General features: G+C 37.9%; 1 protein-coding gene across 2 annotated transcripts in view; it reads left to right on the forward strand.

Moving 5' to 3' along the window:
* GABRG3 (gamma-aminobutyric acid type A receptor gamma3 subunit) overlaps positions 1 to 25,313 on the forward strand; it is a 322,017-nt gene that overhangs the window by 268,440 nt on the left and 28,264 nt on the right. The window lies entirely within an intron of this gene.

The raw sequence follows: 25,313 nt of genomic DNA on the forward strand, positions 1-25,313 counted from the left end.
ATATTTCAAAGGCACTCTTTATTTTTTCAGTTGGTAAATGCCCTTGCTAGTGACTATGACAACTAACTGTGATTAAAATCCAGCCATGCTTATTTTATTTCTTCAGAAATCTTGCTGTTTCTTATAATAGTACCAATATATATAAATTAAAAAAGATATTTAAATAGAATACATTACATGAACTGGATAAATTCTCATAAAATTCACACAATACCTAAATTTTATACGTGACTCTGCAGTCATCTCTGTGATTACAGTTTGGTAATTCTCACAGCTGCTGAGGGAACCTGCTAGAAGTGACCTTCTGCTTAACTGGTGGTAAATTTTTGAAAAATCCCATTTTTTTTTTTCAAAATGTAAGCAAAGCTAAGCTATTATTTTGGAAACACTGTGAATAATATTAATGATAAAAAATTATAAATCTTTGAAACTACTGCTGTTGGGTCATGGCCCACCAACTAATATCGGCAATGTATTCTCAGGATTGGATAGCAATTTTTATAATGAAGAGTCATTAAAGCTTTAGTGAATATTTTGAGCTGGTGGTTTAGCAGAACAAAATGTTGCAAACGGCACATATGTAAAAGTTCTGTTATGGACACAAAGCCTTGTAGTCTTTAAGTTTCTCAGGAATGCAAATTTCCCATAAATTAAATCAGGTTTTGGCAGATAACAGTCACGTACAAAATACTAAATCATTAAAGTGTCTGCATACATGGTTTAACCCCAATGGCATCTCATCCCCATGCAGCCGCTCACTCACTTTCTGTTGTGGGATGGGGAAGAGATTTGGAAGAGTGAGAAAACGCATGCTTTGAGATAAAGACAGTTTAATAGGCAAAGCAAAAGCTGTGCACAAAAGCAAAACAAAACAAGGAGTTCATTCACTGCTTCCTATGGTCAGGCAGGTGTTCAGCCATCTCAAGGACAGCCGAGCTCCCTCACAAGCAACGGTGACTTGAGAAGACAAACACCATCACTAGGAATATTCCCCTGCTTCCTCCTTTTTCCCCCAGCTTTATGTGCCAAGCATGATTCCATATGGTCTAGGATATCCCTGTGGCGAGTTGGGGTCAGATGTTCTGACTGTGTCTCCTCGCAAATCCTTGTGCCACCCCTGCCTCCTCTCTGCTGGGGTGGGGTTAGGAGCAGAAAAGGTCTTGAATCTGCTCAGCAAGATGCAAACATCCCTGTATTACCAACACTATTACCAGCACAAATCCAAAACACAGCCCCTGTAAGGTCCATATAATAAAGTCCTGTCAATTGCTGTGTGTTTTTGTCCACGCCTGAAACCTCTCCCATCCTGAATCTTGTTCCTTCACAACCACCCCTTTGCAGACTCAGGACAGAAAGGAAGAGCAGCATTGTTCAGAGTGCTGCACAGGGGATCATTTGGACTAATGAGATGGAGTTAGGAAAAGAGAAGCAGGCAGGATACCAAAAGCAGCTTTCTGACAAAGAGAGGCACTAAACATCATCTCTTCCTCCCAAGGGAAATTACGAAAACTGCTATTAGAGAGGGCATTTAAAAGCAGACTGGGCAAAGCATGAGAAAATGTACTGCAGGGAGCAGTCCTGCAGTAACAGGAGATAGATTCAAAACCCTAACCTCTTTTTTGGCTTCTGACTTACACCTTTCTGCTCGTTTATGACAGTATTATTTCTCACTAAATTATATGTTCATCTACATAATGTGAGAGCTGCTGCAGTGCTACCTTCCTGTGTCTAGTTTGTGGATCTCTTTTTCAGCTTCTCTTCAGCCGTGTTCTGGCTATAATAAAGAGGTCACGCTGGCCACACGGCAACACACTGCTGCTCTTCCAGCATTTGCTTCAAGTCCTTTCTTAATAGTCGTTTTCACTGCAGAATTACTAGATTTACTGCTCATCAGAGTTCTGCTATTTGACAGTTTTTCAGTCTTTCCAAACCTTTTTTAGACATCTAAATAACCTTTATGCCAATCTATGACAATTTCAGTGGTACATAAGTAGCAAGCCGGCTGGTACAGAGTGTATTTCTGAAATAAGCAAGATGAGAAAGATTGTCATGTCTTGCATTGAACCAGCAATGGCTTAAAGCATTGCCACAGTGGTGTGCTTCATGCTTGCAAGACTAACTTTTTTACAATAATCTGCCAACGAGGTGAAGTCTTCATTGCTGTCTGTATGAGGTATACAGTTTCTTTCCTGAGGATTTTTTTAAATTTCATTCTAAAATACAAACACAACAAAACAAGTACCTACTGCATATGGTGATTACATGGAATAAACAGCAAAATCATTGCGCTGGTGCTGTGGTCATTAACATTTATCTTACACCCTAAGTAAGCCTTCACTGTCAGGTGATACCAAATAATTCACAAGTACTGAAAAATTCCCTTGTTGGCAAGATACTCAGATACCATAGCAAGACCACTTCTCTTACTACAATGGCAAAAAAGGCTGACACAGATAGTTAAAGTAGAGGGAATACTAAGCCACCTGGCATTCAGCCGTGAAAAAAAGACAAACTGTATGTAAGGAGGAAATTCTCAGATTTTAAAACCGCAAATCAGCCAATGGAAAGGTGACCTGGACAACAGGAGAGAGAGGGAGAACATCATCCTTAAAAGCATTCTGTGTTTGTTTCAGGTTTCTGAGTCCTAACCTTCCAAACAAACTTGAGGGGGAAACAAAAGCAAAGACAAGAAAAAAAGCAAAAAGGTCAACACACTCTCAGAGATTTATACAGAGGAAATTATGCTCATGTGCCTAGCTCTTCTACTAGATGAGCAAAGAACAACTGACTTGAGAAAGCATATCAAAATAGTCCCCTCTGCTTACTTTTTGATGTTAAATGCTCCCAGATCACTTATCTGTAGACACAGAGAGCCCACAAGAAGTACCCACACAAGATGAACCAGACTGACCAGTGCCAGTTCAGGGCTAGTCAGCAGTCCAGTCATCACCCGATAGGTCCATGTTCATGGAGCAGGATCACCACTCGGCCCAGCCATCAGACTGCCAAGGCAAGGTCAGGGTTGGCAACAGGCAGCTGAGCCCCTCAGCTTGAGGAAGGGTTGCAAGAGGAGTGGCAGAGCAGAATGGTCACAGGCTGATCAGAGCAACTGGAGCCTGTTGGTGCTCTCATGGTCTTGACGATAAGTAGGAAAAAATGCACAAATCCCAATGTGCTGAATGTGGTTGTGTCTGTGCATATTTGTTTTTAATGATCTGATTCAGTCACTCTCTCATGTACCAGCTAACTCATCTGAAGACATTTATTTAATGAATATTTATAAAATGTTTGGGTTTTAAAGTCATTGATATTTTTAACATCCCTCTGAGTCCTGATGACACATCACAGAGTGCTTGTCATCTGTGTGTTCTTCTCAGGACAAATGAGAATTTGGGGAATTTTTTTCTCAAATGTTTAATACATTGGGATCCAGCACACACTACCTCAGCTGACTGTGTTGCACAGACTGTCTTTAACCAGATGGCATCCTCGAGCAGATGGATGGAGACTCAGAAAAATGCAACGTGTTGTTTGAAAACGGTGTCTTATTTTCACTTGCCTGGCATTGCAGGAGCTTTGCCTCTTCACCCAGGGTATCATATAATCTCAGTTGCTTTGATGGTTAGGCTTTGGTTTACAGCCCTCAGCAGACATCTGCTCCGGGCTCCTATAATTTCAGATGGTGTCCCCTCCTCTTCCAAATACTGTCCCCACCTCTCTTTATCCTGTCATGCCTGACTACTAATGTGAGTGCAGAAGAGAAGAAGGAGAATCTGCCCTTTTTTTTTCTTAACCTGGCACAAGTGGAGTGGCAGCTGAATTCCAGCATCTCAAAAACTGCTTTCCCCTGGTGCTAGATAATATTCTTCTGTGTTTGTTAGCTGACTGTGGAAAAAGTCTGTTTAACACTCCCCAAAGAGGTAGAACAGAAAATGCTTTTGTTAGGGGAATTCACCATTACTCTACTCTCCATCTCTTCAGCTCACACCTCCCCTGGCCTTTAGAGACTTCCAGATATAAATCATTCTCATCGTTGTTTTTAATTCCTTTGTATCAGGTCAATTAAAGTATCCTTGTAACTTTCTTTGGGTTCTTGAAATTTGTGATCTGAATTTTAGACCTTGCAAGTTCACTAACTGTGCTTGCATTTGTTCCCAAGGTTCATTAAATCAGGTTCGTACTTTCAAAAATCTGTTTCTGTCATTTAGAAAACAATTCTAAGAAGTTAGAAATGCAGCTAAAATCCTGTGTTGCTTAAATCCTGTGTTGAGTCTTGAGGCTGAGTATAAGTTTATTTTCATAGGCAATAGACAGAACCATACAGGGACAGTTGATGTCTGACATGTCACCTTTCACCAGTTTGCTGTCCCCATCACGCTCCTTTCTGCCTTCTCCCCTTTCCTACACAAACACACTCATACAACTTCTCAGAGTCCTTGTGCATCTTCTACTCCCATGGACCCCCATTCCCAGCAGCTCCAGCACTGTCAAACTAGCAGGTACCAGGAATGCACCCTTCAAAGCCCTTCTTGACCAACTCTCTAGCTGCAAAGATGAAGATAACTCTTCTGGCTACCATTACACAGGCAAACGAGCACACCATAGAGCACTCATAACTTCGTTTTCATTCAACTTTTCTTTCTTATCTGCAGCTTTCTCCACATTTTTTTTTCCATAATGAAATCCATCATATCCAGTACAAGATCGTAAAATCTCATTTAGGACTTTAAATAGGTTGAAAACACTACTCAGTACTTGAAAATAATGCCTAGTACTGACCCACAGAACTGACTCATAACATATATAATGAATTCATATTTTCCCCGTTCATTTTTCATAGTTCATTGTGAAATATAACTCCAATAACACTTTTAAATCCAGAAGGTTTCTACTGTTTAAAATTACTTTGCGTGCAGCACTTATACACATATACACAGCCTGGATTTGAATTGACTCTCTCATTCTTTGGCTTCTTTCAGAAGAACAGAATAATACTGTAGGTTCTTTGCCTCTACAGTCATCTATGGAATGATGGAATAGTGTAGGACTTATTTTTTGACAGTAAATACCAATTTATGTGAAAACATAAAATTAACCTGTTTATGAGAAGATTTAGCAATAATCTTTTTGTTGACAGAGTTTTATCTCTGATACAGTATTTGGAAAAAACCAAATCCCATTTTAGCAGAAATAATCAACAGTATTGACTTTTGAAAGATATTCACATGTCAAATAGCAATCTATCAGAATGCATATTTTGAAAAACTCGCAGCTTTTCTACGAGAAATTTTAATTTTTAGTTTTAACAGCAATTCATACAATAGAGTCTGATAACTTTGTCATTAGCCACTCAGGTAAGAAATGTAATAAGGTAATAGACCATTACTAATGGTATTTCTGGTCTGTTTTCCTATATTGGTTGCAAGTTTGACTGACATTTATGGGAATCAAAACTTTTATATTGCCCTGCAAATCCAGCAGTTGCTCATCTTGTTACAAAAGCGCCTCACAAAGCTCATAGTAAGACAGCTTCTGAAGAGAGTGATTTATAACTTCAATAGCCTACTGAAGTTAATAGAACATTTCCCTGGTGCTGGCCTGGGATCAAATACTGAAATGTAGAAGCCTGGACTCTTTAGTTAATGTAACTCTTTAGTCACTAGAAACTAGAGAAAGCTCAGTTTAATGATAAATGAGTCAGATAACTGAAATGTCCTCTAAAAACACCTTCCTTCTTCTGTTCACAAATAGTACAAAAGATAACTAGAATAAGAGGAGTAAAGAGAATATGATTCCTCTCCATACTCTGTAAGTTGAGCAGAGCTGTATATATAACTGGTTTCATTCTTATGCTTTGCCTTGCAGATACAAATGCTTAGTGTCCTTTGTATGGGTACTTACTGCTGCAAATGGTGAGAGAGAGAAGAAATGAAGTAACTTTACTTAGTGTTAAAGACAAGAGTGGAAAAAAAAAGACACTGGAGACTTGGAGGCAGGTCTTCACCTGCACTTTTTTCTTCAGGGAAAATTTCAGTAGGAAGTGATTTTTCGCTAAAAAAATATCCAGTTGTCCTCATTAAAGGCCCTCAAGTTTTCAGTTCTAAGATTTTCATATTGTATGGAAAAAACCCACACAGACTTTTTTCCATTATGTTTTTCTTCAGATGATATTTATATCTGATGGTTTCATATTTTGGAAGATTTTTATGTGTCTGACTTTAAGAGGTTCCTGAATTAATTAATTAATTCACTCATCCAATGACAACACTGTATTTGTCACTCCTCTTTGTACATGGAGTCCTGGTCTTCTGCTCCTTTATGCTGAAGCTACATCATTTTCCATTCTAGGATAAGTCATCAGGACAGGAGGACAACAAGGTCGATTCTGTTCTCTAGTAGCCATAACCCAGACCCTGGGATTTTTACCTGAGCTCTCCTCTGAGCTTGAAAGAGTGATTGAATATTTACTAGCAATATGAAGAACTAGATAACTCCGCTCAGAATTTAACACAAAGGCTTACCAAATCACTCATTTGAGAGCTAGGGACTTTGGTCACACGTGTCCTGGTGCTTTTACCAGTAGATCATAAGGTAAAAAACAAGAGGCTGGAATTGCTTCCATATTTTTCTAGGAAAAAGATTTTGGTTCCTTACTTCTAAAGAACAGAGTTGTGAATTCTTCATAGCAACAGAGGCCTTTCTATCAGTCACTTCATCTCATCTGTACCTTTTCCTGCCCTGTTTAGATGACACTGTGGTAAGCTGGTAGCCTTTAGGGATTCATTCTGAGATTCCCAGCTCCCTCACTTTTTGCAAAAAGTTTGCTTTGCCATGGCAAAATTAGGTCTGTGAGGATAATTGTGTAGCCAGGCTTTGCCAAATGAGAAGCCACATTGCCATGTATATGATACATGGCCTTTAGAATAAAACCTTGGTCTGCTGGGCTATGTTTATAACATGCTGTCATGGTGACTAAAGTAGCAGGGAGAGAGGGAAGTATTTCCACAGAAGAGACACCATTCTGGAGTCAGAATGGCTTTACAAGTGTCTCCAATACATAAAATACAAACCAAAATTGGATCAATAAGTTGTATTGACTTCTAATTAGGTGCACAATGTAGACAGAATATTTTGACTTACATCATGAAACATATTTTGAGATATTCTGACCTGCAGTGCAGATTGACAATACAATTTATTTTATTAATATCACCATAATGGGGGTGGAAAGACATGTTACATAAGAACTGTGAGCCTGCTTGCATTCACTCAGCTGAGAACAACTTTCTAGACTTGCTATTCCAGCACCTCTGGCTTTTACTCCCCACTGTGTTGGGGATTTATGGCTAGTTCAATCAAAAGTTTTATATTAATGCAAATTGTGAAGGTTTGGCCTTTACCCTGGGTCACTACAATGTTATCTAAAAGTCTTTTATAAGCGGTAATTGTACTTAATTTAAACCTCACAGTATTGCACAGGATATTTTATGTTTTATTCGCTTCTGAGTCTGAAATCTTAATGAAAATTTTAAGATATAGAAAGAATGGGAAAGCTATTCACATGCTGCAGAAAATTGCTACGTGTCCTTTTAGATTTTAATTCCCATAACTTAAGAAAAAGTGCAGCACAGATTAGTCACTTGCTAGCAAGATGTCTCTAAATTTAGCCTTTACTCCTTCATATCAGGGTCATGTTTCCAGAATTCTTCCATTTGGTTGTGGAAGTTCTTTGCCACTAGAACCTTTTTCTGCAGCTAAAATCCACAACATTCGGGTCTTGTTCATAATAATAACAGCTCAGTTTCAGTGAACACCTTCTGCTTTGTAATTATACTGGCAAGAACCAAAATCTCTTTTATGATTACTTGCCTGACGCTGGATTTATCCACTGCCCACTGGAACCAATAGGCATCTTACTTTTATCTGCCAGAGAATCTGGCACATGAGCTATGCTGTCAGATAGCTAAGGAAATGGCACAGTACAAGAGTAAGTGTTCAGAAAGTTTCCAAACCTTCTAGCAAATACAACCAGAGCGGTGATATGAGACGACATGAGAGCATTCTAGAAATGTAAGTAAACCTGCTGTGAAAGGGACTGCCACAGCATCCCACAGAAAATCAGAGGTGAATCATTGGTACTTGCATTTGTCAGTATGACTGTGAGAGAAATCTTGTCTGGCAGTAGACTATGATGCACTGCAGTTTTTACAAAATAATTTTGGCAGAAGACTATTGCTTATTACATCGGAGGGAGTTAATCATAGTCAGCTTGAGACAAACTCAAGATGTAGACTGAACTTGCATTGTAGTAAAATACATAATCTCAAGGTACAGCAAGGTGACATTAGGTCAAGGATTTCAAAATACTCAAGTGACCTCTACAAAGTTCTGCCAGTATCCTTGTGCTTCTAAAAAAATAAATCTACCTTCTTGAATGAACCTTGTAAGTGATTATATTTAGTCTTTTAGACCTTGTTCTATAAAACAGTGATGAACTATAATAGTAGACAATATCCTTATACAGCATAAATCTGCATGATAGTGGGGTATTTTCTTGTCAGGATTTCTTTCCAAAGCTTTTGGTCTTTCTCAGAAATTACGATCTTGTATTTATCCTCAGTGAAGATGGAAATTAAAATTTGCATTCTGACATGACCCATAAAGGCTGGCATTTGAAAGATTACATATAGTTATCCTGAAGATCTCTAGGCTGGTCCCCAGGGCAAGCTATTTAGAACACATTATCTTTCTTTACCAGAAACAAGCCACAGCTAGTCCTCTTCTAATTGTTTTAAGTGTATGCAACTGCAGTAAGTTCCATTTGGCTTGTACAAATCTTTCAAGTCTGTCTTGGACCTGGGGACACCCTTCTCTAGCACAGCTTCCCCTCCCTACCCCCAAACAAAACAATGCATCTTTTTGTGCCAAAGGAGAACAGTTTATTTTTAGGTAAGTATAAAATAGAGACTTTCATCTAAGTAGTACAGAACCCCCATCTACATTCTGATTCAAATCTGTATCAAAGTTAATTGCAAACCTCCTACAATAGGAGCATTTTCTGCTCTTCATATCCACAACCTCAGGCATACTATAAACAGAGTGCCAAATTATTCTTTCAGCAATATCACTTCAAAACAGAAATTGTCCTACAATAATGAAGTAGGAGTGTCATAGAAGAATTACAAAGCAGTTTGAAGAGAAAAAAGAATATGCATCTAATACATTCTTCACTGGATGCAGGTTACTATTAAACACATGAAGATGCTAAAGGTGTATTGAAATTCCCATGCATCCTCCTGCTGTAGCTGGACATTTTTCAGAATAATACAAATCTTTAGGCAAAGCTGAAGCAAAGCACGCAGATCATAGTCTTAACATGTCTCTTGGCACATTTTGGTTTGAATTTCTTTCTGTCTAGTCAATTTTTTTTATAAGGATACATCCCAGAAAATAAAAAAAAAAAACTAACTGTTAAATATATGTCTGTTAATATAAAATATTAAAATGCCTGTTTCTAGTGACACCAATTTACACACCCTTATTCCTAACTCTCTATTTTTCCATTCCTCCACTGAGAGGGAACATGTCTGTCAGTTTTTCAAAATGCTTCATTCGAAAGGAGGAAGACTTTGCAAATGTTGCCTGTGTTAACATAATAAAGACAGAAGCACATTCAAATGTAAAAAAAATCTTGTTGCAGCTTGCTTTTATTTAAATTAATAGAGAGAGTTATTGGTAAGGACACATCCTGAGTATCATATCTGAAAAAAAAGCAAGTCCTTGAACAGGTTTCCACAGGGCCTGCAAGAATCGTCTCAGCAAAAGCTGAACTTCGAGTCACCTCTGATTTACACTCACAGAATTAATTCATGTTTTTTTAACTCAAGCTGCCTCCAGGTAGTGTCTGCTCTTGGGACAGGCATCATCAAAAACCTTCAAGGAGCAAACCCGGACTATCTTTAATGCTTGAAGTCACTAGAAACATTGAGGTAGGGAAACTGTATCGTGTGGTAGAAACATGCCTTTTGCCATGAAGTACATCCTTGAAGAGTACTCTCAATACTAAACTGAAGAAAGCTCCCTCCATCACCCTTAGAGAGCACTAGCAAGGGTGCAGAGCTGACCTTTAGCACCTTCTAGCAGCAAATAAAATAGCCGGAAAGTGTTTAAGTCTTGACTTTCTACAGCGTCACTTGCAGGTGTAGAAAGTCTGGGTTTAGCCATGTCATCTAAGACAACAAAAGCCCCTTCAACTCAGCAGTAGCCTCAGAACTCATCTCAGGTCAAAGCCCATTTCAAATGGTGCTTAATCTCATCCTCTAATATGTGTTTAAAAATTAGATCCATGGTAAGATGTGCAGAGAACAAGATTACAGGATGTTAATAAACATCCTATCATCTAGGAATGGTTTATTTCTTAAAATATAAGTCATTTCAGACTAGAATTAATTAAGAAAATGAAAACAATAATGTTGAAGGGTTTTTTCATTGCATTCATAATTTTGATTAATACAGTTCATAAATCTTTAAATACATTAAAACCCGGGTTTATAATTTTTGTTTCTTTGGTTTTGCTTTGTTCTGAAAGTTGTTTGTTATTCTCCTATTGAGGAAAACTGTAAGCCAGTTAAAGCACAGACAGTGCAGTTGTGGTTGACACATCATAAAAGAAGTTTTTTATAATTGCATTGTTAAAGTATTTATTGAAGATATTCAACAAATACCAACAAATAACAGCAAAATAATTTGGCAATACTCAAGGTAATTTTTAGAAAGGTACAATAATCAAATAGGGGATGAAGTGCTCCTTAGTGCATCACATTTCTTAACTACAAACTTAAACTTTTTATCATAGGATGGGGTTAAACAAGAATACAGTTTGTGGCTCCTGGTATTGGATCTAAACCACCACGGACTCGCTGTAAATAGAATAAATCAGTTGTAATCTCACTATGCTGGTTTAGATGTGTCAAAAATCTCTGCTTTGACCCGTTTTATGCCAACTCCATTCCAACATGACAAAGACAGCCTTCCTTTCCACACTTAGTCTTCAGATCTCTTTGCTTGTTTCTTTTTTTCCTTTCCACTTCTTTGTTCCAAAAACTATTTTCTCTCAGCACTTTTGTCCTTCCATTCATGCCAATTTGGGGCTTTGCTTTTATTGTCATTTGAACACATGCTGGAATAAGACCACCTTTGATATACTGCCACAGATCTTTTGCCTTGTTCTTGGCTATTGTACACTTTTTTTCAGCACAGACCTTGCCATTCTTTCCCTACCCAAAGGCATGACACCATCATCTAACAAGGGTCATGCTGCACTAGACCCATGCACATTCTCTTGATTCTAACCACCACCTTTCAAACTGGACAAGGACAGGGGCAGTGAGTTTGACTGAGCTCTAGAGTGTTCAATATCCCTCACTGACAACACATGAGTATGGCTGTATTGCATCTTTCCCACACAAACAGTCGCATATGGAGATCCAAGGAGCAGAAGCAATACAGAACCGGGAAGGTCTCAAAGAAAGATCATTATTGAAGTATTATTGAAATATTCCCAACATTACTGTTTGGAATGAGCAGCCATATGAGGATGAGAAAATAATTCCAAAATGCAGTAGAAATAAATCTAGGATTCCCTTTTATAAAAACCTAATTCTACTACTCTAAGGGGCAAGAGGGATTCACAGATCATTAGCAGATAGTTGTGAGAGCAGGGACAGTGCCCAGTAATCTGGTTCCTATAAAGATCAATTCATTTCAGTATTTCAGAAGCAGTAGGATCAGCAGACTGCTCTCTCCTTTATGTCAATCATCCACATGGTACTGCCAACCAAGAACTCAGGAATAACCGATGTCACCTTTTTAATCACATAGGTCATCTTTTTGAATCACATAGGTGGCTGTTGTCTTTCCAGATATGGTCTGATTGCACTCTGCAGTCAGCAGAGTGACGGTGGTTAAGCATTACCAGCTTCAAACTCAGCAATGCGGATCTCTTTCCATACTTGATAGTATGTTCTCCTTAACTATCTGCTACAATAAATAGGGGTTAAGGTCAGCATGGATCTTCATGAATGTTGCCTTTTCCTGCCTGAATTTCCTCCTGCTCTGATACTTGTTCATCCCACATATTGCACTTCCTTTCCTTCTAGACTGACTCTCACCTCCACCAAATTCCCAGCCCTGTGCAACATCCATGGTGCATTGGACCCTCATGTGCTTGCTTTCTTGTGTCATATGTGGGCCATACAGAAATGTGAAACATTTTTATCAACACTTCAACTGCAAGCATGAGTAACATTGCTTATGATTGCATTATATGTACATGCAGTGCAGGAAATAAAGTGTGTTACTATTGCAGTGGCAGCTTCACCTGGTAGTGGCATGGCATAAGGCAGTCTATAAGACTGTTCCTGTTTTGAAGTCACAGCCTCAAGACTGTCTCTTCTGCTTTTCTCCCTCCACCTGTGGCTGATTCCACAGTGCAGAAAGATGTTATTGCAATGATTTAGCAAGACACAGTACAAAGAAAGTCTTAGGCCCACTTTTATCTTAAGAAAAAGAACACAGTGGCTTTTGCACTGGGAAATGCAAAACTCTAAAAAGATTTATGGGTATGGACAAAGAAATTCAATAAACCCAATTCCCTCTACCTTAGAGAGAGTTTGTACTGTAGAAGGAAAAGACAGGCAAAAGCAGAAAAAGGAAATTTCTCACAGGATGATGAAATGTTCAACGAAGTGAGAAGCAAAGGTGAAATGAGTTGTCCATAAATGCAAGTATTCACCAAAGCTGGAAACTGACTCTAGCATGATCCCTATTTTTGTACCAGGTTTCTTCTGAAAGCAATCAGAAGACATCCTTGTGAGGAGTTGAGATTCAAGGTGGTATTATGCATCATGAAAGGCTTTTTCTTTTTCTTATTTACCTTACCTCTCCCCAGTTGTCTTCTGCTGGGGGACTGTCATGGGTTTATCTCTGAATCAGAACTGACTCAAACTACTCACAGTTTGACAACAGATAAAAATAACAATATTTCAACTTGATTCACTTTTTCAGGGTACTTCCTTTTTCTCTTTGCCTTCCTTGTTCCCCACTTAATGAGACCTCCAGTTAACAACACTGAGGTGTTTTTACTTTGGTAGAAATCACTTTCTACCAAAAAGAGAAAATCAAACTGAACTTTTAAAAGTTCTCCTCTTTGTGTGTGTGTGTGTGTGGGTTTTGTTTGTTTATTTGTTTGTTCTTTCGTTGTTGGTTGGTTTTTGCTTTACTTTTTTTTTTCTTTCTTCTGACACTAGTAAATTTTCATGCTGTAAATTCAGTTTGGCAAACTGCTTAAAGGGTAGATTGTCTTCTGTGTTCATGCTACTTTTAGGGACCTTCATGGAATGTAATCTGTGGGTTAGATATATGTCATAGGAAGACCACTAGAATCAGGAAACTAAGAAGAAATAGAGGACATGGTCTGTCTTCCCTTGATTCTAGTGTGGTAAACTACATCAGTTTAAGAGGGATGCAAACATAACAGCCAATTGGTATGTAATATTTAAAATTATTTTACCAAAATTTACATGATTGATAAAAAGGCAAGAGAACATACTAATTATGTAGGATGTAAAAATAATGATTTCCTACTAGACATGTATTTATGCATTTTTTTACTGCGAATGAAGAAACAGGGAGAGGAAGGATTTACTTGTTCAGCTGCAATATAAAAACTTTGATATTTTCATTTAGTTCTAGTTAAATATACTTAAAGAAAAGAGAAAAAAGTCAGAAAAACCTATTTATCACAGTAACTGTGGAATTAAACATGTACTGTTTTCATTTATGATAAAACAGTTTTCTCCCTCTGCAATTCCATGTGCATGCAGCCTCGAGCAGCAGCATTACAGAATCTCTGATGATTTCCAGCACTAGTAATAAAAGGTAGCAGCTTTGTTAATCAAACATGTTGAGCCACACAAACATCATTAAAACTTGATATGTTAGAGTGAAAATGCTTAAGCACCTGGAAATATTTTCATGAAATACTGATTTAACAGTAAATGAAGTGTCAAGATATCTAGCCCTCTACTCCTTTTTTCTTTTACTATGTGATCCAGCACTGTAAATCATAAACAGGCCCTCCCTGACTTTCATAAGACTATGGTCCAGTCTTCTGCCCATCCATTTAAGTAGCTAAATTCTAAGCAGTTTTGTTCAGTTAAGAACTTGGTTTAATTTTTTCATTGGAAGAAATTATGTTTCCAAAAGATTTCAGTCCATAACTAAACCAAGAAAGATATGAAGTAATAACAAATTGTGGAAATGGATTTACATTGAAAGAAAATTGTGAGGAAGAGGGCTATTTAAGTTTAAAGTGTTCTTGTTCCACCTGTGTGAAGTTAAGGCATACAAGGAAGAGCTTGCACCTTAGAATTAATAAATCCAGAGCAAGGGCTTTCCAGGGAAAATACCTTGTCTCATTCCATGTTTGAAGAGTTTGTGGTCCTAGTCCAGGTTCCCTCTGGTGAAGAGAGTACACTGAAGGAGAAATGTAAAAATGTCCTGTAGGTCCATGAGGAAAGAAATCCTCTCTTCCGGGTCATTTTTTAATTGACCTAAAAACGTGCCTCATTTGGTGACTTTGCCTCATTATTGTTCACAGGTCATTAAAAAACTCATTAAACAATCTTAAAAGTTTCAAAAAGACAGCTGGGAAGTGATGAGAAACTGGAAGCTCAGATCAGGGGACTGAGACTGGCTGTACAAGGACACTAACACCCAGGGAGAGGCAAGCAGCTCATGAAAGGAGGAAAGTGAAAAACAGGAATTTTGGGAAGGCTGGACAAGAAAACTTCTGTTGTAGGAAATGAAGCTATGCAGTGTAGGAAAGACTGAGACGCAGGTGAGAAGGGAGATGACAGGTATGAGTGGGCTGGGAATAGAATGAGAAGCTGGTGAACTGGTGCTGGAGCTGTTTTCACAAAACAGCTAGAAAGTTGGAGCTGTGAATGAGAAAAGGCTTCAGACAGAGGCAGAGTATATTAAGCTTGGTGAAAAGGCTACATTGCTATTCAGACCCTGGAAGGGATTCCATGACTCTCAGATCTCACCAATACTGCACTGTCAACAAAGAGTTTATGAATACATGGCAAAATGTCTGTTTTGTCTGTTTCTAGAATTAGGTGCTAAATGATCATAGACAGTATTGGTCACTGAGCTCGGGTATCAGTAGGGCTACAGGATGGTAAAGGAACGAATATGTTCAGGGGAACCTTTTGTTCAATCAGGAAGTGGATAGATTCAATAAAGGTCATTTAATCTAGCAAAACATTTGATGAAAATCAAGAAACAAAATGAACGAACAAAAAACTTCCTAAATGCAAGAACCACAAAGCTTTGACCATTCTGGTTTTTGTCAGTCATTGCTATTTGGAAGGAACTGCTGAAAATGTAATATTCCCTGTTGGCAGGACTTCAAGCTTTGTGAAACTTGATAGGCTCCTGCAGGGAAAATCGAGGCAATCTGCATTAACAACATACTGCTTTGTACTAAAAGACCCTTGCAGAACACGGGGAACAAAAAAGAAGGCTTCAGCTCTTAACATTGTAGTCTGCCGGTTTTGACATGAACCTGTTTAAAGAATTACCCTTTACAATCACAACAAGAGAGAACCTGATAAGAGAACGGCACTTTTCTTCAAGAAAAGTCTTTGAAGGAAAAATACGTACAGACGACAACTGGAAAGAGACAATGTAAAATTTAGGTTTAGATTTATATTTATAGCTGCTCTTGCTTATAGCTACCCAAGTATTTTATTACATTAGAAAATTCACAGGTAGATTAGAAAGTAGGTAGATTAGAATTGATTAGTCCAGATTAGAACAGATTAGAACAGATTAGTAGTTAGATTAGTCCAGATCCTCGACTGTCTGTAGTAAGGAATAATCCTGACCGTCTTGGCCTCCATCTCATCTTTTTTTTTCCTAAAAATCTGAATTATTATGGGGTTACGTAGAAAACTATTCAAAGATGGAGTAGACATATAATCATGAAGTAAGAATATTGGTTATTGATGACTTCAAAAGTTGAGAGGACGGGAAGGCAAGGGACAATATATATATATATATATATACCAAGTTTAACCAAACCATAATCTTACAATCTTGAGCTGCTAACTTCATATATTGCTTCAGTCCTAATAGTTATCTTTTAAGATGTATTTTCACATCTATGGAACTGTATCAGAAATGTTTTTATAATATTGTCTACAACATTAAATCATCCAGGCCTTGATTAAAACCATTTAAAATTAGTAATTCATGGATAATATCATAAGAGATATCACAGGAATAGGAACATAATTCTGAGTGCTCATGGGAACTAATTATATTTGCCATTTCTGGTGGAGATATATATGTATGTTATCTTGCAAGAGTATAGGTCACTCTGCCTGGTATTTAAATGACAACATTATTCACTGGTCCCATTGGCTTCATCAAAAAGCTCTGTTTAATGATTGTTTTAAAGGAAAATTGCATTTTCTGACATTAAAATTCAATGTACAGAAAACTTGTGAAGTGACAATTTCCAAAGCAATTCGTAAGCTAAGAGGGAGTATGATAGAGCTAAAAAACCCTGTGTGATAGGTTGACCTGGAGCAAAATTGCAACTCTCTCTGCTCAAAGTAGGAAAATAATCATAATAAGGAAATAATGAAACAGAATGAAAACTGCCTGAGGATAGGTAGGTCCAACTGACATAAACCTGGTAGAAGAATGTTTATTCAAGGAGAAAATCAAGGAGGAACTGGTTAGAGGTTTCATAATTGAACTGTTTTTGGAATAAGAAGGGATTTGGTTTGTGGTTAATTACAGGTGCTCTTTCTAAAATAGCCAAAGCAATTACTTTATGTCAAACTTGCCAAAAAAAAGAATTTAAATTAAACCAGGTTACAAATTGTACTAAGAAATCTTTGACAGGGGAATAACTTTCTTCTGTTTTTTGGGGTAATCTTTCTGAAATTTCGCCAAGTAAAAAGCCCTAAGCCTGTAGTATTGTTGGACAAAATTAATTTCTTTCACAGATGGCCCATGCATCCCTAAAATCTCTGGCAAATGCTGATGAAATGCAGCTCCGCATAAAAAAGTAATAAAAATTCAGAGCAGTGCTTATAGATGATCTGTCATTTTCAATTTGATATATGTCAATAATGTGGTCCTTGTCCTAAAAATACACTTAAATATTAATGGAAAAGCAACCTACTTGCAACACAAGTGTTCTTTCAAGCTCTTCCAAGCACTTCAGTTTTAACCGTCTCTCCTATTTATTTTGTGACAATTTAAGGAGGTTACGCCTGCCATTATCAGCTCATTAACGTTATATTTATGTACAAAGACACAAAGTTTACCATAACTGATCAGTAGTGCCATAGAAACCTAATTCCAGGGGCTAAACCACCTAGGGGCTTAGAACAATAACCTTTTACCCAAGCAGGGCGTTAGTGTATTTATTCATATTATTCCTACTGCAAATCACAGCCTGGTACAATTTGGGGACAATGTCTAGAAAGGGTCCAGGTGTAGAACAAAATTACTGGTGAACAAGGTTCAATATATGTAGTCACAGAAAGAATACACCAAGGGAAAACAGATCCTGTTATAAAAAACCCAAAACAAATAGACTAAAACAAAACAAAAAACCCTCAACCAAACCAAAACAAAACAAACACACACACACATAAAAAGCTTTTTCCCCAAAACACTTTTTATCGGAGCAAATGCACACAACAAAATTTACTTCTTGTTGATAGGTACTCCTTGAGCATCTACTTGCACAGTTTCAATCTCTTCCCTGGGCTAATCTAATGCCCTTCTTAAGTGTTTTATACGTTGCAAATCACTGAAATGTCAAGAGCTAGTGTTCAGTAAGCAGGTGCTGTCAACACAGATTCGACCAGAGCACTTGGTTACTGCAGCCTTCCCAGAGTGAAACTTGAGACTAGTCTTCTTCCTTAAGCTGACTCTTCCCCTCAGGTTGATGCATACTAAACACCATGAATATTGTCTTGCTGAGAATTGTGACCAACTTGCATAAATAATATACTTTGTTCTCCAGTCTGCCTGGTGGTTTCTAAAATAGTACTCTTCTTGGGGAGATATATGAAAAACTTATTTATGCTTCTTTCTCAAAGTATACCATTGCTCAGGCAGCTTTTAGGCAAAGTAGGTCTGAAACGTGATGGCTGTTGTGTATGTGATCAGGTGTCAAAGGTGTGTATGCTGTTTAAACGAGACCCTAACCATTAATTTCCTGAGTTTCCTTCTCACAGGACTGAATCATGTCTCTCAAGCTAGCTATTTTTAAACTGCTACCATTTTTTGCATGTCGTATTTTCTCCCCATGTTGCATTCAGATTCATCTGTGGAAGCAACACTCAGGACAGAGACTTCTGGCTGGTGAGAAAAAAAATATATAAATCAGAGGCTTAAATTTAGTCTGCCAATGAAATTTTTTGCCTGCCCTTCATGTACCGCATTAAAAACTTTATTTTTTGCAATTCCAAGCCCTTCAGAAACTGAAATACTTCTACACTTTCTTCTTTAGAAGGCAATTTGAGTGAAATATAGAATGCAAGCCCCGTGCTTGCTTCCTTAGTTGACCAGTACTGACAGATTCTGTTTACATATTTAAAACTAAAGTTTGTAGGCGAAAACTCTCCAAAATGCCTGTTGGTCAATCTGTGGAGTGCAGAAAGTCATGGGGGAACTTGAACGCTGTGGATGCACAGTAGCAGTAGCCCCAAAGTGATCCCAGTAAGACTGGAAATCCATCAGTACTAACAAGGCATTCCTATAGCTGCAATGTGGGCTGGTGCCAGAGCACACTATGCTTAAAGGCTCTCTCATGCTCATCCAATTACCTGCTAAATACATGGAATAGGTGACTTAGAAACCTGTACCTCATTGATTTACAATACTGCAAAGTGCTTTTGAAAGTGCTACCACTAATATTTAAGCTGACATCAGCAGAAGATGGCTGGAGGTCACATCCTGTTGCTTAATGAAGGCAGGGCGTGGTTACAAGTCCCAGGCCTGTGAAACACAGCAAGGAAGGCTGTTCATGCTGAAAACAAGCACTTCAGCCAGAGCTATGCAGCAATTATGAACTGTCAGCCTCCAGCCTTTCCATAGCCATTCCACCAATGTAACTCTTCAAATTTTTAACTCAGTCCTTTCAGGTGGATGAACCAGACTTGGCCCTTTCAATCAAAAATGCATGAAAATGTAATCTTTTACAGACTCCCCAATGTGAGCAACTCTTGTGCAGCCATGTTCTGCCGTGCAGCAGGGGATCTCAGTACACAGCAGGGGTTTTCCTGAGTCAAGGAAACCCCAGGGGGTTCCTGAGACTGACCAGGAGCTGGCAGCTCATGGAAGAGTGGATAATGAGGTGTCGGCAGGGCCAGGAGAGATGTGACAGCCCTCCGCTCCTACAAGGGTCTGCATGATTTATCCCTGTGGTGACCGATGCCTCACCCAGACAGGGCTGCTGAGGGGAGGGATAGCAGTGTGGACCTCACACTGGGACTGGGAAGTGCCTGGACCATTCTCCTGGGGTAGGGATAGGCAGAAGACCTGTGTAACATCAGGAAGGCTGAGAAGCAGTTAGATAGCTGGCTCCAAGCACAGTCTGCAGTGGACACACAGCCCACAGACAAGCAGCCAAAACCTCCTCCACCAGCACAAACAGAAGCGAGAGGGGCAATAATGCAGAAGAATGGATGCTTGCAACAGCAAGGATCTGTAGCAGGTAGAGACTTTTCCCAAAGCCTGAGGTGCCCTCACTGAACCACATCACTGCTCTGCAGACTGAAGAGGAAAAACTTTGTTACATTAGGAGAGGAAGACTCCCGGGAGGGGCTGATAAAAGGACTGGAGCACCTCTCCTATCAAGACAGACTGGAGAACATATAGCACCGTCCAGTATCTAAAGGGGCTAAAAGAGAGAGCTGGAGAAGAATTTTGTACAAGGGCGTGCAGTGATAGGATGAGTGGGAGTGGCTTCAAACTGAAAAAGTGTAGATTTAGGTTAGATATCAGGAAGAAATTCTTTACTGTGAGGATGGTGAGGCACTGGAATAGGTTATCTAGAGAAATTGTGGATGCCTCATCCCTGGAAGTGTTCAAAGCCAGGTTGAATGGGACTTTGACCTAGTGGAAGGTGGTCTTTAAGATCCCTTCCAATCCAAACCATTCTATGATTCTACAGTTTGGGAAAAAAAAAATTTAAATCATACGATCTGTTCTTTGCTTCTGTCTTCTGACTGGAGCTTTAGCCACTACAGCAGCGCAGACATTCGATAGTTAAAAAACCAATTCCATATTTAGCCATTCCCAAATGTTTCTCCTCTTATAAACGGTTGGTTGAAGTTGCTGAATTTTCAAAGATTTTCTGGGGTTACAGTCAGTTAGAATTCATCCCATGTTCTCATGTAATTTGCAAGTATCTGGCACACAGTCCTCTTCAACCAGGCCCATGTGAATAAGCACTTAGTGGTGATTCATCCATTGAAGTACAGCAGGCCACTCCACTCCCCCTCAAAACTCATGCATTTTTAGTAATTGCATGAGTATCTGTAGTTGAGGAAAACTGGAATCTATGAAGTAAGAATCAAACACATTACCATATGCTCTTCAAAAAGTTAATATTGTTGAAAAAGAAATCCATGATTTGGTCTAGTTTCACTAAACAGAATACCTTTTGGTTTTGTGTCCCAAAAACTAACTAACTTCTGGCATCAATGCATATTGATATCAGCCTGCACTATAGTTGCTCTATTCTACAATTAACTATGAATTATGAATGAAACATCACTTTTGTGTCACTGAACCATTTACCTTGCTCATCCCCTTCTTTAGAATTTTTCTCCTCTCTACAGTTCTTTGTGGTCACTCTTCCTTTTCCAGATCACACAGAGATAATGTAGAAAGAAGTGGGCTCTTGCTCAAGAGTGAAAAGAACTATTTAAAGGTATTTTATTGATTTTGCTTTTCCAGAATTGGAGACCTGCCATTCTGGGTGCTGCAGGTCTAAAGCCTATGAGTTATTTCCTGTCAATTGATAGTTATTTCAAAATATACTCCTTGTTTGAAGGTATGGCCAAAATACCAAGCACGGGTTTTGCATATGTATTCAGAGAAGGTTATTCCCTAGATGAACAACATTTATCTTATCTGTATATGTTATGTTTATGCAACTGCTATTAAATTAAGACCTAATTCTGATAGCTTCACTTCAAGAATTATTTTGAAGAGCTGTGGAGTGAGTGAAAGAGAGAGAAGATTTCTCAGAGACTGGAAATAATTCCTTATGTTAAGAGACCATAAGTGTATCTTGAAGGACAAAGGGTAGTTTATTACAACCGCTAAGTACCTGTATGAGAAAAAGAAAAAGGGTTCAACAGTTTAGCAAAGATGAATTAAGGCTCAAGGTCTGAGTTGGTGCTAGATGACTGCAAACTAAGAAAAAGCCACCTGTTTTTCCCAGTGAGAAGAACTAGGTATTGAAGGAATTCAAGGCTTATAGTGCAACTCTATTGCTGGAATTTTTTAAAATAATGATAGGATACCTTTCTAAAAGGTGTTCTATTTTATCAATAACTCTTGGTTTGCAGCAGTGCTTACTTCAGAAAAATCTTATACCATTCAGAAAATGCAACTAGATAATCACCATAGTCTCTGAATGGAACATGACCAATAGGAAAGGGCTTCCAGCAGTGAGATAGTATTTAAAGCTTTCAAAAGATTGAAAGGGAAACTAATCTACAAGAGTGCATGCTAGGAACAGGTGAGGTGGACTAGATGTTAGTATGGATAGAAAGAAACAGGTTACCCCATTCCACGATTATATAAAATGTGTCATACTAATATGGTACAGACACAATGATTGTAGATGAGGACAAACTCAGGAATATTTTGGTTAAGTAAAAAGAATATCAGGTCAAGCAAAATACTTTTTTGGTTTGGGGCTTTTCTTTTTTTAATGTGTAAAATTAAATTCTGAGGAAGGAAGAGAAAGCATTTTATTTGAAAATGATAACATAGGATTTTTTGATAGCTAATTGAAAACTATTTCAACTGGTTTGTGAATTATAAACTCACCAAATCCAGTCCTGTGGGACTTGGTAACAAACTGCAGCACAAATGGGCCTCCTCCCACAAAGAACATCTCCTGTGAGTAAGAAATTCAGTCCAAGAAATAAATGAGAAGTGATTGGCATTGACAGGTGATATAAACCTGGGGGTTCTCAGTGCTTTTTAAGAGCAGAGTGAATGCAAGAGTCATTAAAGTTATGTATCCTCAGATATCCTATGGCATTTGGTGCTGTGGAGCCTGAAAAATGTTCTGTTCGAAAAGCATTGCACAACTCATCAATAAAACTCTCTCAGGAAAAGGTTCCTACATAAAAGAAATTAATTTACACTCCAATCCTGCATCTACTTTCACTGACATAGGCAGCTATGGCAATTTATTATTGTTTTTACTTCATCTGTTATTGTTCACTTTTGTTCTTCAAACATAAAAGAAAACCTATCTGTGGAAAATAGCAAAGACTTCTTCGGAATGGTGAGTAATGGATCATACCATGCTACACCATATTTATGCATTGATTTTCTCTCAGTTTGATACATGAATGCAAATGGAGATTATGTGTGTAACTTTCTACCGTTAAAGCAGAAATTGAACTGGACTGGTAATCATGAATTGAAGTCCACTTATGGTATTATACATTTTATTCCCATTATGTGGCTTGATGAAACTGCATTTTTGGGAGATTTTCCAATATTACTTGTACCTTACAACAGACAAATTAAAATTTCATTGTTTTCATTAGTTCCATATTTCAAATAATATATGAAATGATAAATCCTGTTGCAAAATGAAAATGTCATTATATCTAAAGATAATAGACCTGAATATCCTGAGAGCAGTTCTGATGCTCATAATATCTCATAGACAAACAACATGCTACAACTTCACATGGCTTTTGTGGGAGGAGAGCATTATATACAGTAGTACAACTGGGAAGAAAGAATAGATGTATTTTGCATGCATAATATAGCTTAAATAATATATAAACATGTAAGTATACAAATAAACAAAACATTCTTGATCATACCACCAAGCTCTAAAATATTTTTTTTTCAAACCTTTTATTTTTTTAATTAGTTTTGTAGGTAAATTGTTTTCATGGACCTTCATTCACCTCCAGAGTACATTTAAAGTACCCCAGGGATACACTGAAATTATTGCAGCTGAATCAAAAGTAACTGTCTTTGAAACTGTCAGTATGGAATATAAAGAATTGACATGGGCACAAGAAATACGGGCTAGTAGGTTTCAAATGACTGCATGACACAATGAATTTAAAAGTCTTAAAAATGGGTCTTTTAATTATTTAATTTCAGTTCTTCATGAAAAGTTCTAGTATAAAACCTATGTATGCCAGTGATACTGGCAAAAAAAATTCACTACAAAGAAGTTATACCTTTGAAAAAATTCAGTGGTTTTCCACATTCAATACTAAATGCCAAAATCAGAGGATGAAATAAATATATGTGCTGGAAACATAGTCATTAACTTTTAAAAAACAGGCAATAGTTCATTTAACAAAAATGTCATTTTACAAAAATATTTTGAAAGTACTGTTTGCTCCAAAGAAAACAAAAGTTCAGTATCCAAGGAAGAACCAACAAAATATGTAAATTATTTTATAGTGATGAAAAAGATTGATGGCTTCAAGTAAAAATGTGTTTTTCATAATTATATTCTTGCTATTATACAAGGAAACAAACCCAGCTTAATGTCTTGCAGTTCTGCCTAGGTGGGAAGAAGTTTTGGTCTGACTTCACTTTAAAAAATATCTTGCCTTCAGACAACGGGGGATCTAGTCTTTGTTTTTTACACTCTAATCTGTCAATATTTGATTTTTATTATGCATACTTGTGCATATATATACTTATAATTGAACATGATTCCTACAGGCACAAACAATGCTGTTGGCATTAGTTGGGTTTTTTTCCCCCCACTGTTTACTGATATAGCAATTTGTCTATGATAATGGGAAACTTTAGCACTCATGGTGTGAATACATGCCTGCAAAATTTGCTTTGCAGCTGTAAGAGCTGAAAGCCAAATCTGGGCTACACTGCTCTTGTACATCCATACACACACACAGCCACACATCCTGATAATGTCAAAGGCAATTATGAACTCAAATGCAGAGATCTTTGGGACACAGAAAGCTATTTTGATCTCTGTGTCTATCGCATAAGACCCTTAGTCAGACATTAGACATCTAGTCACACAGCTGCTATGGCAATACATGTAAAAATTACACCTCTAAAGACTTGTATTTTTTGTGTAGTTAAACATTCAGCTTAAGCAGAAATGCATATAATCAGTGCCTGTTACCACTCCCAAGAACACTTATTTGAGGTGAGGTGTGAACATCTTTCTCTGCTGTACACATGCTCCCATCCAAACACAGCGTCTAGGAATCGCTGTGAAAATACCTAAATGCCAAAGCAGTGTAGGGAAATTTAAGACCAGCCCTTAAGTGACAACATTACTTCAATCATTTTGTTCTTCTTTTTGGCTTGGAAGCATTTGTTCTAGACTCCTATGGAGCAAAAATTGTTCTTGGAAATGAAAACTGCTGTTGTATGCTGCATGACACATTTTGGAGGAATAAGAATAAGCCTGCCATTAAGTCCTCAGCATTTCTTCGTTATTTATATGGATGCTGAAGAAGATAAAGGCATTTTTAATGATACTTTCATGAGTTTCATTCCTTCTACATTTTTCTTCAAAAGAACTGCAAAACCCTGTTTTCCACTTGGCTTTTTTATTTTAATAGTAGCTCCTTTTGTAGTCACAATCACCTGTGAAGACATTAAGCTATTTCTTCTACCGTTTTGCTGAGTTTTTGGGTCCTCCAAAGTTCAAACTTCCTCCATACCTGACTGGAGACATGTTAGGAGAGGATACCAGCTTTGAAGACAGACTGGTTGCTGAAGCATTAATAGTAGGCAGTGTACTTTAGGTAAACAGACACTGTCCTGGATGACTGATCAGTGGCCAAACAGGTAGAAAATTTTCAGCTTACTAAGAAAGAAGGAAAACCTAGTTCTGGAAATAAAAAAACCTGAGCTTTAGGAAGCAAATATCTGAAAACCGGTTGGGGAGGAAATGAATAGCTAATGGCAGGATTAAATAAGATCTTTTCCCGGCTTCCAAACTAAAAAAAAAAAAA

This window comes from Corapipo altera, unplaced genomic scaffold (genome assembly GCF_003945725.1).
Source record: "Corapipo altera isolate COAL_440 unplaced genomic scaffold, ASM394572v1 0, whole genome shotgun sequence".
In the NCBI taxonomy this organism is placed as follows: domain Eukaryota; kingdom Metazoa; phylum Chordata; class Aves; order Passeriformes; family Pipridae; genus Corapipo; species Corapipo altera.